The sequence below is a fragment of the Synchiropus splendidus genome, chromosome 6 (genome assembly GCF_027744825.2).
Source record: "Synchiropus splendidus isolate RoL2022-P1 chromosome 6, RoL_Sspl_1.0, whole genome shotgun sequence".
Classification (NCBI taxonomy): Eukaryota; Metazoa; Chordata; class Actinopteri; order Syngnathiformes; family Callionymidae; genus Synchiropus; species Synchiropus splendidus.
In genome coordinates, this window is record NC_071339.1 from 11,724,336 (window position 1) to 11,741,283 (window position 16,948).

The window sequence follows — 16,948 nt, forward strand, 5'->3', positions numbered from 1 at the left end:
AGGAACCATTCCAAATGTGATCCAATGAAATTATCGGACATTTTGCTGCCATCACATTTGGCATTTTCCCCCTAAATTAAATGTTCCGTCAGTTTGTTTATCTTTTTATAACAATCATATCAGAGTCTATCTCCATTTTGGTGCCATAACAATATTCTGTATGAAGCAAACCTGCGATAAAGCACGCCATCTTGATGTTGAAATACAGCAGATTACGAAACACTTGTGATCAGTAAACACAGCTGACAGTGGTGACCTGTGCATGAGTGAAAAATTTCTCTGCTTTTTTTGGGAGAGTACAGGATTACACTCTGTAGATCTGCAAATATGTGCAAGGTCCTCTAACAAGGCTTTGCAAACTGGTTTGTCCACCGGGGCCTTACCGCCTCACTGAGAAAATGCAATGCACACGCCGGACAGCAGGCGGCAGCACTGCAACAAAAGGGGTACAGTACACACTTGAAGTTCAGTTCTCTCTGAGTGGACAGATAGATGTGCTGTGAGTGGACCATGGTCGTATTTGTAGAACCAGGGTTGTTGAGAGTAACCCTGTGTGTCTACATCATATGAGCTCAACCCTCTAACAGATGTCTGATGGACCAATGTAACGTGGAATGGCTCAGGTCAGCCGCAACTGTAACCAAAAAAAAAGTCAGTCCTGCTGTTTACCCAAACACATGACATGTTTTGTGCTGCTGACCCTTCTGAAGAGAGTTTTACATTCCATTTACATTAGCGTTCAGTGTTGCCGTCCATCTCTGATCCGTTCAGACACTTCATCCTCTCACAATGGTCCGAGTTGTGGCTTCCACAACGACGTAGCTGGAATCAAAACAAGCCCTGGATTTTGGCTTTTAGGTCGGATTTCCATTCACCACCCAACACACCATGACACAATGACTGACTTAACAAATTGCTTTGTAAAAAACAAGCTTAAACATCTATTTGTACAAAAATAACCTTTTATAAAAACAAACATCAGAGTTGACAAAGCTGAACTCAGTAGCTCTTGTCACACTTATACTTTCAGAAGCAGGGGTCTCCGTGGCAATTGTTTTACCTAGCTGACCCTGATTAATTTCAAGAATACATCACAAGATGGCGCCGGCGTTTGACCACACGATCACACTGGATTTTATGGTAGGCGATATAAACCAAAGTCTACTGAATTTGTTTTTGTACACACAGATCCCAGTATTTGTTCTTTCTATTGGTGTATTGGTTGATGTTGGGGATCCCAAATAGCGATGACCTTTTTACAAAACCTTCAACTGTAAATCATCTTTCCAACACATGCTAGAAGACTCAGTCTGTCCTATTAAGCCAGATTAATACGAGGATTTCTGAGAGCAGAGAGTTGTTCCGAGCCGGGTGCACTTTAACCTGAACTTTCATCACCTGACAAAGGTGGGTCTGACTGCAACAAAGGATAATGGTTCTGATGATGGATCTCAGGGTGTCTCACTGTGTGGCATGCTGTCTGCCTCTGCTGCTTCTGCTCCTGTGAGACACGCACACACACAGTGATATTATTTCAGGATTCAATCAGAGCTACTTGTTACACTCTGCCAAGATCTGTTCATTTTCAAAGTGATTTATTCATTCTGTGAAAAGACACCAGACTGCACTGGAGAATCAGACTGACAGGCATCCGAATATATATGGGCACAAGTTCAACCGGCACATCTTTGGCCGCATCATTCTGGAAGCATGTCTGTCTGTATGTGTCACAGCAACAGAATTCTATGGTTCGCTGGACTCCAACTCGTACACATTGACAGACATATTTCTATACTTGCTAACTGTGTCATCACAAGTTACATTAGAATCTCTTAAGTGTAGGCTTCTGTAGTGCTTCTTGATGCTCCTGAAAGGTGAGAGCTGCTTATGTTGTAGATTCAATAGCAATTATAAATAGCAATTTGGAACTTCAGAGATTCAGTTTGATACATGTGTTGTGCGTGCAAGCGACACACTGACTTTTCTGGGGGGATGGATTCCAGTAACGCAATGAACATCAACGCTGCTGCCTCCTCGCTCACTATTTTCAGTTTGTCTGTAGCGCGGTGGTGACATCACCTGTGACTCTCTTCTGTCAGCTTGAACTCAAACTCTCTGGGTAGACTGGAACAAATGACTTCCTCCAAATCATTTAAACAAAAGTTGAGAATGCGGCTAATAACTAGGAAAACAAAGCCAACAAACCAACAAAACCAAAAACAATCTGCGCAAAATTGTTTTCTAGGGTGTGGACTCATTTACAAGGGAAAAGATGGTCATTTCTTGGGTCAAGAAGTGTCAAATGTGAAATGATGAACTGATGAGATCAGTGTTGTCAGGCTCAAAACCAGTCAAAGTTTGTGGAGCTTCATTCAAGAAAGCCTTGCTCTGGTTTACAGGGTGTCCAATTTTACAGTATAAGAAAATGAAAAAGTAATAAAGGTTGAGTTATCAAATTCTAAATCTATGATAATAATTACTGCAAAGTTTTTTAACACAACTCAGTCAGGTCAGTGAAGTAATACATACCAAATTATTTGCACTACCTTTTTTGTTTACATGGTGCTTAAAAATCCGTCAAAATATTTTAGTCCAACTTGGTTAAGCTGTGAAGCTGCACTGCTTGAAGAATTGCCTGAGCTAGTGCGGGGTAGTGCGGAACCTCATGGAGTAATATGCACTGTGTTTAAATAAATGGCACCTGGTTTTCAAACTCAAATTTCAAAAATATGCAAAAGGGAAGTGTTTTTGAAATGGATTGACAGACAATAACTGTAGTCTATAAACACTGATGAAGGCATTAGCCTTGTGCGAAACATGTCCTCACCGCACTCTTGGGTGTCTCGATCAGGTTTCAGGCAGCACCCACAAACCCAGTGAAAAGGAACATGAATGCCTTCTTTAATTTACACCTCACCCTTTTCCATCAACAAGTGGGCCGATGAGAAAAGGACCACGCACTGTAGGCTAAATGTAGCTTGTCCTAGTGCCGAGCTGAGGTTTCCTGGCTGCAGTTGACCTCCACACAAAAGCAAGATACTCTTCAAACTCTCATCCAATGCTAATGAGCATCCTTTTAGAGGATGACAAATTGTGGAGTCAAACCGTGCGTTGGGTCAGCGTGGACTGTTTTGGCCGTGAGTGCTGCATGTGGATCCACGGAATGTGAAGTTGCTCTGTTGTACTGCATTCAGGCAGACAAAAAGCTTGGCCAGGGCCGTCAGCAACTGCGGGACACACTAAGCATCTGGTGACAGATCAGTCGGGATGCATGACCACTTTACACTGAGCTGCCTGTGTGTGGGACACCGCTATGGATATGCGGCATGTTTTTACTGCCGACACCTCAGGAATTCCAGCATGGTCCTGTCCTCACTAGTAAAACCTGCTCGTGTGCCACGCAGTGTTACATTGTGTATGGACCACCGTTTTCCCGCTTATGATTTGACACTATATCTTTTGTCTGACCTTCTTCCTCTTTTGGTCTTTTGGCTGAACTCAAATTCAAAATGGATAAAATTGAATCTGCGAAATGTAGACTACAGAGCAAGAAGTGCTCTTCCTCTGCTAGTGCAGGCCGCTCCCAAGCTTCTCTAGAGGTTTATCACTCCATCCTCACGCCCATGGTGTAATATATTGATGTTTGGACAGTGGACTTTTGCGTACTATTCTGACACAGATGGCAGCCTTCATCGTTGCATGTTACTCATTAGGTGTAGGCTCCTTGCCTCATCGTCTAGCTCACCGTCTGTCGGAACAAAAACCTGGCCGGTCCATGGTTTACACTTTAAAGAACTTGTTTGCACAGTTTGGCTCGGCACAGGCTCCTGTAGGCCAATGGCCCCACAGCTTCCTCGCTGCTCCTGCTCAGACCAGAGTGTGACATCACTCAGCTGGAGCGTGACGCATGTGAGCGCAACAACACGAGATTTGAAATGTTAAAATTATACATCAGTGAACGTCCCAAGATTTATACATACAGACCGAGCTGGACACTCTGCTTTGTCACTTGGGTTGCAGTGTGGTAATGTCGCACTTGAAATATGAAGTACCTAAAACGAGCATGTGTTTCAGGCAGGCACCGTGGAGAGGCACATGAGGTGTGATACATCCCAAGTGAAGAGAGCTTCCGATCATCTCCCCCATGTGCGAACAAACTCCTCCAACTCGAATGTTACAGGGCAGCGAAGACCATCCAAATCCTATATATCAACGTACAATTTGAAAGTCTACTTGCAAACGTCCAATGCATTATGTCATGGGAGTGAGGATGGGTTCATATAATAAAAGCCCAAAATCAATGATGAATCATTTTCCCAGCTCGTCCTGCTGTGTCAGTGGCAAGTGCCCTTCAATGTTCAGATATGAGCAAAAAACAAAAACAAAAAAACTTCTTGTCATTGATCAACAATAAAATCCAGCAGCACCCTCTTGTACCACACTCTTCTTTACTTAAGAAAAGTGGTTTTCACCAAACACAGAGTATCGCATCATCTGAATATCTGACTGTCGAGATAAGAACTTTTGTCCATTGTCCAACCCTATAAAAGTGGTTCCTATAAGAACTATCAAAAAGTCCCGGCTCTGGAGTTGAGATAAAGAAGTTCCATGCACCATGCAATGTGGTTCCTGGTTCTTGCTGTGCAAACGTCAACTGGAACCATTTAATCCACAAAATTGTTCCTTCAGTGCAACTGTGAATGAGACAAATATGAAAGCTCGGTTTAAAATTCGGCAGTGGCGCGACAGCAGAGCGCCACCTCAAGAGTCCTGGCGCTGAGCTTACCTCTGAAAACAACAAAAACCTTCCCAGTGAAAGAGATGTTCACTCACAACTTCAAACTGTCCCCAACACAATCAGCCTGATCTTCCCAACTTAACCCAACTACCCAGCTAAGAAGGTTAGAATCCGCTGACAAGGCTGAACGAAGAGCGCCTAGTAATTTTCAGTTTCCTGGCTTGTGTTTGCGACAGCACGAACCAAAAGGCCTTGATTTTGCACTTCATTTATTGCCACATAACTGACAGTGAAAAAATAAATTATAGTTGGACGGAAGGGTTCAAATTAAATGCCGATTTTGCTGTGAGGATCGTCGTGTATAAACACATTAGTCGTACAGAGTGGTGGAAGTATCATAGCTTCAGGGCACCAACGTGGAATTCACTGTTTGTTTAACAGATAAGAGATGACTGCCGGTGCTGCCAGCTACAGCAGGAGGTGGTGCAGAGTTCATCTGCAGGTAAGGTGCTTCTCTGACAGACTGACCTGGAGCTGTCTGACTGTGAAGACATGCAGAGAGGCAGGAGGGGGGGGCACCAGACAGCCTAGGAACCTAGAGGAACTATTGTGTGGTCCACATCTCCCCATATCATTGAGATATTTGAGTCTGCTCCGATCATATATATATATATATATATATATATATATATATATATATATATATATAGAAGAAGCTCTTCCCACCCACCCTTGTTTTCATATAGGATTTTAAACCAGAATTTTGGTTCAGCTCAGCTCTCCACGCTACTGTTAACTGTTTTCGTCAGTTGAAAGTGACTGACTGGACGAGCCCAAGCAAATGAGCTGAGGCTGTTGACATGTTCTTATCAGTTTCATCTGTAAGACAGATCTTCTCCGAGATCGGAATCTGAGTTCAAAGTGTTTCCTATCATTAGCGCTAACCTATCAACCTGTAATTAAATCCTGAATATGCCATTTGTAACCTGCACCAGGGGCGGACGAGGGTGCCATGGCTTCATTTGGACTTCGGTGAAAGGCGGAGATCATTTGGGGTGGTGATCTCTATTAGTTCACCGTGGACGCCGAAGCGCAGTCCAGGTGTGGGACTTCCTGGATACAGACATTCAGCATGAGAAAGAGCTGTCACCTTCCCTATCATTACACACCAGCTCCAGCACCCCCAAAATTCCACCGGCCGATGTCTCTTTCAAAGCCTTGGAAACACTGGCAACAGTGTCAACCTCCATTTAGAGGAAAAACAAGGAAAATATTACAACAGAAATTTTTCACTCTTTTCTTTTCACTCATTTTGGAATGTGATGAGGAGTGTGATTTTTGCTAAAAACATTTTGCTGTGAATAATGTATACACAGGAGAGGCATTAGAGCAAAATCAAGTTAATATACGTGTCCGGTACTGATCCAGATAGCAGCCGACTCCATGCTGGATATTTGTCTGGGGGATCCGGCAAGGATCTGGCGCGGAGGAAATTAGCGCAGGATTCCTATCGTGGATCTGTTGACTTATAGACCCGTCTGGAGACAGTAGCATGTGCAAAGTGTAGCAAAAGCTCATCTAGTGTTTCATGGTAATATAGTGAGGCGGGACATGTAAAGCCAGGTGAAAAGGACCTGGTGAGTATTGATCATGCCAAGCCAACACAAGTGCTTCATATGACGGAAATAAACAACATAAAAAGTCACCTGACGAATGTGAAGTCAGAACAACCAACGAGGTTCCCTGTGGTTCATGGTTGTAACATGGACATGGAGAGGATGGGTGTGGCCAGGGAGGATGCACACGATAGGTTAAGGTGGGAGACAGTGACAGTGGAAATGCCAAAGGATAAAGAGAAATGAGAAACAGCAACTTAGTGCATCACATAATGCCTAAACAAAATGTTTAGCATGTGTCTCTATATATTTTAGCTAGCCATGGATGGGGTTACTTTTTTCAGGAGAGTTGCAAATGCTTCAATTTAGAGTCAGCATTGTATTTCGACGTACTGTATTAACATGTTGGACACAAGTCGTGGCTGTATTTTTCGGCTGTGCATCAACATGCATCACACTCTTGTTTACGTCCATGTCACTGGCAGCTTCACGCGTGAGCTAGCTGTATGCTGAATATGTGCAGGCAAATATATTTTGATTCCAGAAAATAAAAAAGAGTTCAGTGAGCTCAATGAGTAGTAAAAGTAGCATTATCTGATCAATTGGTTTGAAACAGTGATGTGTTAGATGACTCCTCACTGAAAGAAGTTGTATATAGTAGCACCACTGATCAAGCAGGAGGCTAGAAAGGAGTAATGAACTTATCATCTGTGGCGATATATTCTTGAAGACAACGTCAAGGGCTGGTGAGAACAACTCATTTGATTCATAGAGTTTCGAGGGACATGGTTTGCTTCCATCTAAATTGCATATGGGTTGATCCAATGTCGTCTTAAACTCTTCTGGGGTCTCTGTTTTGCATACACCTGCGATATTAATATTATATTATTCTCGGCGCGTTTAATATTGAACATGATTTCATTCCTAGGTGCAGATATGTGCAAGTGATGATAGGATTAATAAAGGACGGTTGAATTGATAGAGTCCGGGTCGCTTAGGGCACAGGTGCGAACACAGGGACAATCTGATCCATGCTAAACACAGCGGGACCTGCTCATGAGCAATCATTCAAGAGTCTTGGACACTTAAGAAAGTTGTGAGACTAATTCATCTGATTCGTGGAACTTCATCTCTCTGCTCCATCAGCTGTCACAGATTCTACCGATAGAATGTCATTGAATTCCGGAGTCTGATTCCGTGGGGTCAAAGGGCGCCGACAGGTATTCGTTAACAAAATACAAACATAATATATGCCTTTTTGTGTCTTTGAAATCATCTTTTTGAAGGTGTTGTGTTTGAGCGTGGCTGTGCGGACAGGTGACGAGTGTGATGACAGAGATACACACAGCTGCCTAGTGGCACTTCCACCGTCCCGCACTGAGCAGGATGAAGCTTCTCAGTTTCCTCTCCTCTTGAAAAGGAATAATTCACATTGTTAAAGATAAGGATTTGCTATTTGAATGTGAGGGATGAAAGACTGATGCCATTCATCATGCTGTGTTGAGCCGCGTCTGTAATTCATGGCTTTGTCTCCCTCTAATTCCCTGAACTTCAAGCCATCAAACACGCAGTCTCTCTACTAAATAGATGTGTTGCAAACACTTAGTAGCCATGTCACTTTTCTAGCTCAGCTAGTAAGTCAGCCACAAGCTGATCTTCAGACCAAAACTTCAGACTGCACGCTGATCGTAGGAACTCAATATCTGGCTTAAGGCCCATCAACACTCAATGTTATGTACGGATCTGGATGAGGACAGATCCTTTGGTCCATGCTCTTAGTTCATTCCATCTGAATTTTTCACTCAGCTTATGGATACGAGCCAAACAGAGCAGTACCACCCGACACCATGGGTGGCAGTGTTGCTGTTACTACCCGATACATAGCTCTACTGAGTTACAAAGAAGACATACGGTAACAATGCTGGAACATCTCCATCCTCCAGTTGCGATATATTTTTAATATCAATATTTAATATATTTAATTGACCCAGCACCACCTCCTACAACTATGCCTTTTCCTCTTTTGTGCAAGAGCTACATGATCAAAACTTTTTCCACAGTGTTTTGTTGTTGTCACAAACTTTGACTCGGGGCTGCAGCCGTTGGATATAATAGTGAATAGCAACTTAAGGAGGGGCATCTGTCACATGACAGCGACCATTAAATTACAAATGATTCCAGTAGAAAGAGAACAATTGTGAGTGACCACATTATCTTCTCTCTACACAAGATGCCTGTGAGCATCCACTGAACATCATCTGATGAATAAAGATCATGCGAGGGAGGAATATAATTCATGAGGCAGATATAGGAGTCTTTACCAAGGCCCCAGTTTGTGTGTTCTGTACTTTGCGTTTAGTCCAGACTGAGATGAGCAATGAGCAGTGGCATGCTGCTTGTAAACGGTGTCACTCACAGTCCAAACCCTGTGATTCCCCCTGAAGTTAAGTGCTTCAGAATATTTTGTTTGACATCACCATGGGCTTCTAATCTCACACTTGAATCCACTAATGCTGTTCATCAGCTAGTCTTTGTGCTGGAAGACTTGGATGGCTGGCGTTGTGTGGAAGTTGGTCTTTAAATTTGACAGCCACTAGGAGCACTTCAAAAAGTGCGAGGGCGAGCTTAAAGGCTCCCCCTTCTCTGTCAGTGCAGTGGCCCAGAAAAGATGTCTCGGACCGGCCGCAAAAGGGAACTTCAGTCCAGAGTGCCACATTTGAATTCCACCAAAGTGAGTGTGTTTATACTTTGGACAGCCAGTGAAGAAAAAAGTTGGCCCTCTCAGTGGTCTGCAGCAGAACTATGGAGACATGCCGCTTCATTGAAGGCACATTTGCAGTCTGTGTGGGCTGACCCAGAACAGCACATGGTTTGGTGGCTCGACATCCATGAGATTGCTCCTGATATAGCCACATAATGGGGCCTCATTGTCAGTGTTCACCAGCGACTAAGAGCTTAGAGGATTAGCACTCACAACCTCAGCAGTGAGCAGCCTCTTTTATTCTGAACCATCCAAAACAGCATGAGAATTCCAAGATAATGAAATTATGTTCAAACCGTGCCGCTGCCTGACTTAAAGGTTCATCATACGTCAAGACATCAGCATCATAAATGATGATATCCAGTAGCATAGAAGCATTTCTCTAATAACATGCATCCCCAATAACCTATGTTCACTTGTCACAAGAATCTACAGACTTCCAGACCTGAATTCATCTCAACAACAGACTGTCCAACAGAAACAAATCCCTGGTTCTTGATAAGGATACTGACTGCATACCTCTTTCATATCGTTCTTTGGGCCCCAACAGCTGGTGAGCAAGGCTACCTTGGTTCTATGAAGGAAGCAGGACTAAATGGAGGAGGTGACAGAGATCAGAGGAACAGGGACCACATCCCTCACTAACCCATCTGCCCTAGCATCATGACTGAACACTATGTGACAGACCATGGAGATGCTCATAGCTCACTGCTACATACGGGGACTCTGAGAACATGACAACATCTCAGGCCCGATTAAGGCCCATTTATGCTCCCTTTACCTATGAAAATGTACCCGTCCTTTTCAAATGATGATGGTATATCCACCAGGGGGAGCAGTCCAGAGTCAAAGGTTTATGACAACAACAAACTCCAAAACCAACATGGCCACTGTGGAAGAAGCACTGATCATGTAGCTCCTGCGCAAAGGAGGATAACGGAGGCAGCGGTGCAGGAGGCGGTGGTCGGTGAGGCTGTTAAATATATCACCACTGGAGGACGAGGAATTTCCGCCTTCGTCTGTCATTAGAGCTACATATCTGGTAGTAACAGCAACACTGCCCCCCACGGTTTCTGGTGACACTGCTCCGTTTGACCAGCAAACTTTGTGGAAACGTACAGAAATATGACGGAAATGAACACAGAGCATGAACAGGAGGCTCCGTCTGAATCTGGACCCATATGGAACGTTGAGCATAAATGGGTCTTCAGTGCACTGCAGTGCCATCTATTAAACACACAAACAATGTTGTGCTGCAGTACCAATCGAAAATCCCTCTGGTTTGTTTTCTGATTCGTTTTTGTTTGTTAGTTTAATTTCTGTCATATCTTCTGTCAAACAGTCTACAGAAGTCGCACACCAGCCACATGCAGTGTGACAGAGCGCCCTGGGGAACATGATGAATGGCTTTAATAAGTCTGTAGCTGCCGGCTACGCTAGCAGCAGATGAGACAAAACAAAGCGGTGGGTTTCCTCATGAGGCATGTAAAAACACACATGCACAGACTAGTTGCCTTGCACTCCATCTTATCGACGATTGACACAACCTCAGTGGAAGTCTACTTGTTCTTGGAGCCAAATTAGAGATGCCACGAGGTATTATTTACAGTATTAGACATGACAATATTTTTGTGGGGAAAAGCGTTTACTTATTACTGATATTATCTGTAGAGTAATTACCATGTAGTTATTGTGTAGTGACAGCGAAACAGAGTCAGTTATTACCTTTGCAGGAATGAGCTTGAAATGGTGAATTTCAGTCTCCTGTTTAATCGGGGACAGTGAACGCCTCACTCACTCCGACCCCTTAGTGAGTCCAGACAGACCCTAGTGAGGACCGGTGAGACTCGGCTTCAACTCATGGTTTGACTTTTCAGGTTCAGTTATAACAACACATGGATGGACACAAGTCACAATACTCAGCCATCAGAGTAAACTAGATTAATAAAGGTTAATTATTATGTTTTTATTATTGATTCTGGAACATTGTTAATGGTTGTCATCATTCAACCCATTTTTTTTTTTTTTATTAAACATACTGCTTACTTTATGGTAATGTTGGCAACGTCAAGTTGTATTTACAGTATTGATTTACAAGTTGCCCGTCTCCAAGAGAGCTGGAAAGGAAAGAGTACACCATGTGTTCTGATGTGCAACAGGTTGATGAACGAAAGGACAGGAACAGAAATCTGCAAATAATGGAAGAGAGTGTGAGAAGAAGATAGAATTACAACTCCAGGGAAATTGTGAATGAAGGAAATGAGAGAGAGATGAGGACAGATACGGGTGAAGGCTGAGGGAAACATTTAGGTGGAAATAAGGCCAGCTCTGAAACACTTCAAAATATACTATATATATATATATATATATATATATATATATATATATATATATATATATATATAGAGAGAGAGAGAGAGAGAGAGAGAGATAGATAGATAGATAGATAGATAGATAGATAGATAGATAGATAGATAGATAGCCATGATTTTGAAGGGGCATCTCCTCAACATATCAGAGGCTGGAGCTGAGATGGAGAGAGTGCAACGGTTGTCACCAAGTCAACTCTGCACGTCCATCTATAACTATTCTCATCATGCGAACATCATGTTCTTGACCGCAATGACTCCTGCAGGGACCACCATGAATCTCTGAACTGTCAGATGTGACGTGTTTCTCGGGGCCCTGTTGGATCTGCTGTAGTAACTGCAGACAACTGCACCTCAGAGACGGCAGTTTATGGCAGATGTGATCGCACAAGTATCGTCTGACGGAGCCTCAGATGCTTTTCAAAGTACTGTAGCCGTGTCAGTGGCTACTGGTAATGATGGGATAGCTTTCCCCGCTGGGAGGGAAGTAAGACACACAGTCCGCTTGCTGTGAAGCTCTTTTGCATTTGACATGTCACAATGAAGGCGTCTTTTATTACCTGGCAGTGATTGTTTGCAGAATGGGGAATGGCCTCCAGGTACCTGCTGCACATTCCTCAGGAGTGCTACGTTATTCCAGTGGGAGGGCCGACTATTGTGCCGGGACAGCCTATTATGTGGCCCTGAAATTAAGGCTAAGATGTAAATTGCTGGATTGATCTCTCGTCTTCTTTCAAGTGGGCAGCACAGTGGGAGTACAGGCTTACAGTAGTTTGCAATGTGGTGCTGTTCTGGGCCAAAGCTCCGATAACAGGGAAGAAATCAGTGACCAAATGTGGCTTGGGTGTCCGTCCTTACCTCGCTATACAATGTTGTTTAAAGGGGAATATGTTTGGTAGCCCATGATTGTGTACAGTATTATCCCCTGAGTGTGAAAAAAACAATGTTCTATATGCTCTATATATTGCATGAGGGGCTTAAAGCCACATCCTCCTGGTGAACACTTCGCCATCCATCGCCGCTCAAACTCCTCCATAAGTGTGATTAGCTGCAGCCGGCGACGGTGATGCTGCTCCGTAAAGGCCTGAGTAGAGTCAGACTTCACAGTTGGGAACTGAAGCAGCAGTTCCAGAGAATGGGACAATTTTGAACCGCTTCTCAATGCCATCCATGGCAGCAGGAGTGTGAGGAGACATATTTCATTTTGGGTTACAAGAACAAGGCAAGAATTTCATTTCATTTTCAGAAAATGATGCTGACGAAATGATGTCATGTATTGCAATGACTGTACTGACTAACTGTACAACTGTTTTTATTTAACTGTGTCCAAAAATAATAATGTATTGTTAATAGGATAAGGTTAGTATCATTCCTTTTTTTGTTTTTTTTTTCCTGACCATCCACCTGAGAAAAGTGTACCGTAATATAGAGGCTGCTTGTGACTAGAAATATACATTTATTCTTGCAATAGTAACATCAATGGTACACATTAAACAATTGAAGCAAAAGCATCAAACTGACCGTCAACTGAAAACAAGGTGATTCTTTTTAGCTCATTGTTTCAGAGCATCACTGAATGCTTTTCATCCCACTCTTTAATCTGTTTTCCCGTTTTCCCGTGAATCATTGTTGTCACTGACCATTCTGTTACTTTTCATCATGCATTTTTTGACAACATCACGTGTTTTCGAAATGTGAAACTCATCCCTTGAACTGCGCAGTGGTCGCCGAGCCTTGCCTGTTCCAGTGTCAGTTAAATATTTTCTCGGCTTCACAAATTTTCTTGAGGTGACGAGTTATTTTTTTTCTTACATTTTCACATTCTTTATGTTCTCTCTGTACCTGAGTAGTTTTTCTCTGGGTACTCCGGTTTCCTCCCACAGCCCAAAGACATACTCACTAGGTTAAATGCACATTCTAAAATTGCCTTTAGGTGTTGAATGTTGTGTGAGCCCTGTGATGGACTGGCGACCTGTCCAGGGTGGATTCCTGCCTCCTGCCAAATGACCGCCGGCAGAAGCTGCAGCACTTGCACTCAAATGTGAACACGCTTTGCTGTTTGTTTGTGGTGTATGTATTATCCCCCAGACATCAATGTTGAGCTGCTCCAGAAGTTGGTGCCTCTACTTCAACCTCACCTACAATATTAAACCAGACCTCCTGCGGTACACCGTATCATTGGGTGCTTTTGGTTGCATCTTTTCTGATGTGGTCAACTAAAGACAAACTGCTTTTTTTCTGACTGCGAGAGTTTTAATCTAAAATGTTGCGTGTGTTCCTCTTAGTCTTTGGAGGCCTGACAGTTCATCAGCTCATGGCCAGCCTGGTTATTTAATTTTCAGCCTGACATCGCTATCCACATCCAGCTGTGTTTTCCTTAGCAGACATTGACCCGGGCTTACCTCTGACCTCACTGGACACTTGGCCCTTTGACCTCAAGGGCATTCACCTGGTGAGACCCTTGTCCAAGCCTGTCATTCTGTCATCCGTGCTGCTTCAAATGCTATCCGCCACTCTTGGTAAAATCTCACTGCCTCACACCGTCATCCGGAGAGTCCCGGGATAAATATCCATGCTCCCATCACTAGGAGGCCTCAAGCTGTCCAAACAATGAAGGAGGAGGGGACAGCAACAAGCAACACGGATGTCCCAGGGCAAGCCAAAATGCTCTTTTCCAGAAGCAGGGGGGAGAAGGACCTGATTCTGGGAAATATGTACTTTTTCTGGCTGTTGTGAGCAAGTGGAAAGCTTTACCAGTACTGGATGAATAGCGTGTGTTTACAGAGCTGTGGCATCATTTGAGTTGTTGGACACATATGTCGACATACCTTACATAGAATAAGATATTGTCAGCTTGTTACAAGGACAGTGCACTGCTCTGTTTGGCATGTTTGACCCAGCTCTGTATGCCATTCTGTATGCCGTTATTTTCAGTAGTATAGAAAATTCCAACAGGGTTTATATACGTGATGATGTTCATGACCACCAGAGGGCTTCCTGTTGAAGAGACTCCAACATTCCTGGGATGAGTTGAAGGTGATTCATATTCTTCCTGTGCAAAACACATGACGTGTGAACTCAAAGGTGAGTTTCACCTGTACTGAAAAGTGAAGTTGTTATTTAGCTTTCAATTAAGTTCATTTGAAAGCGGCTCTTACTAGTGTTTGTACAGTGACCAGCTTCTTGGAAAGCAAAAACGCCTCCAGAGATCTGATCCAGTCCATTATCTCGCCCTGCGAATATACAGCACTACATGAGTCAGAGGTATTTATTCCCTGCTGGGCTGGAAACTTGATGTTAAAAATTTACTGCCGCAGGTTAGACTCTATCATACAGTGAGCATTCACCGTTTCACAACAGTATCAAACCCAATCCATAATATCTACTGAGTGGCTTTCATACCACAGTAAACAGGTAAGTGCTGTCTGAATTATGACACACCCGATTCTATTTTAGTTTTATTTATTTATTTTGAGATGACGCAAGATCTGTCCCCTTTACTTTGATGACATGAAAGACTGCTCTCAGGTTGGGGGGTGAGAGGTTGTAGCTGTATGAATTGTTCGCCTTTATTCATTCAAACGGGGAAACTATGCTTGTCTACAGCATACTAACATGAAGGCTCATTAAAGACGTTGATAAAGCAACAACAAAACAACAACACAGTCAGCAGAAAAATAAACATCATCAAAATAAATACATAATAATATAGACTGGAAAAAAAACATACTGGACTGGAAAAAAACTATAGTACATCTATAGTTGAAATGACCAAAAAGCAGAGCAGTGGCAGTGAGTCCTGTCCTAGTCCACCACTATTTCCATATTTCAAATGATAATGATAAATTCAAAAACATTATATCATAGGGTGTTAATGTACACTGAAGGCTCTCGATCAAGGATCAGAAACCTTTCTGTATGAGAGAGCTGAAAACCCAACAGAGAAATTCCAAATTAAAATTCCCTCAGAGCCATATATACTGTATATATTATATATAATACAGCACCATCAAGATCAGAGTGAGTTGAGTTTTCCAAGAAGTTTTTAATATTTTTACAGCGGCAGGTCGATATCTATTATTAGCTAGCGATGAATGGTTCTGAGAAAGGTGACAATGAACTGTGTGTCACTCAGAATGTCCAGTATATACACACAGCATATCCAGCATATATTGCTATGCAGCGCAGCATTGGTCCCAACACTCTCAATAATAAACTCGGTTGCGATGACCTAATCAGTTCCCATGATGCTTTGCAATCCAGTCAACCAATCACAGTGGTTTGGCGGCTACAGCTGGTCAGCTCAGCAGCACGGCGCTCCGAGAACAGAAGCAGACAGAAGATGTAGGAGTACATATGGACGAAAACAGCACAATCTAGCACTTTAATGTCAATACAACGCCTGTAACTTCATTGGTGTGATGTGACAAGGCTCAATCTTGGAGGCAAGAAAATCATTTGCTCGCAAAATTCTATCATATAGTGATCGGTGACTGTGATCGGTTGACTGGGCCTGCGAGCATCATAGGAAGTCACTGTTACTGAGCTTGCTGTTGAGGGGGGTGGAACCTCACGTGCCACTTCAATAAATATAGTGGCCACACAGAATGGCTAAATTGGAATGAAAGCAGGAAACCAGTGGTTAGTTGTGGTGGTCTGCGAGATCTGCCTAGTGAGCTCGGTGACTCTTCGCCACCGAAGCCATATGCTGCTTCCAAATGTTTGGTGCATTCCTAATGTTTTGTTTTATTTTGACTTCCAAATTTCTCTTTTTTTTATGTTTCTGAAGGTCACATTCTCAGTCATGAGCTGATCCGTGACATACCTTCTGAAAAGAAAGAATAATAATAATAAACACAATAACTTTGTTGAATCTTGAATGAATCTGTGCCACTCTCCTCACAGGACCAGCTGCGATGTGCTTCAGAGCAGCAGAGCTGCCTGACTGCAGTCAGAGCACTGACGCTTCCATGGTATTATGGTGAGGCACAAGGCTTCAGAGCACTTACAGTTTGTGACTGCTGCTTATGATTGCGTTTCCTTCTACTCTGCAGGTAAAGAAGCGCAGAATTCTTCCCTAAGACAACTAAGCACTTTTCTTCATTTCACACACACACAAGAATACTGTTCTAGTCTGCTTGACATTTGGCACAGAAGTCTTTTTCCCCGTTAAGAATCCGTGTCTTGTTGCGTGTCGGAGCTTGCAGTCCTGAGGAAACATGGCGCAGTGCGGTGCTTCACTGATCCAACTCTGGCCTGAATGACTAAGCCTCGCAATCATCATTATCCTCTAATCTCCAAGTTTCCAAATTTCACTCACAGTGGCCTCACTGTGAACCCCGAAACTGACAAATGATGAGGCGAGAGTGTGAGAAAGCGCTTCATCAGACACGCTGACGGACGTGGGCAGGATTAAGGAGCAGCAGCAGCAGAAGAAAGTTTGCTTGCAAACAACTGTCGTTTA

The 16,948-nt window shown here is 43.2% G+C and overlaps 1 long non-coding RNA gene across 1 annotated transcript; it reads left to right on the top strand.

The window, feature by feature from the left end:
• Positions 1-15,222: 15,222 nt before the first annotated feature.
• LOC128761192 (uncharacterized) lies at positions 15,223-16,948 on the top strand. Its single transcript, XR_008414920.1, has 3 exons — positions 15,223-15,276; positions 16,390-16,465; positions 16,539-16,948. It is a non-coding gene; the product is annotated as an uncharacterized LOC128761192 (long non-coding RNA).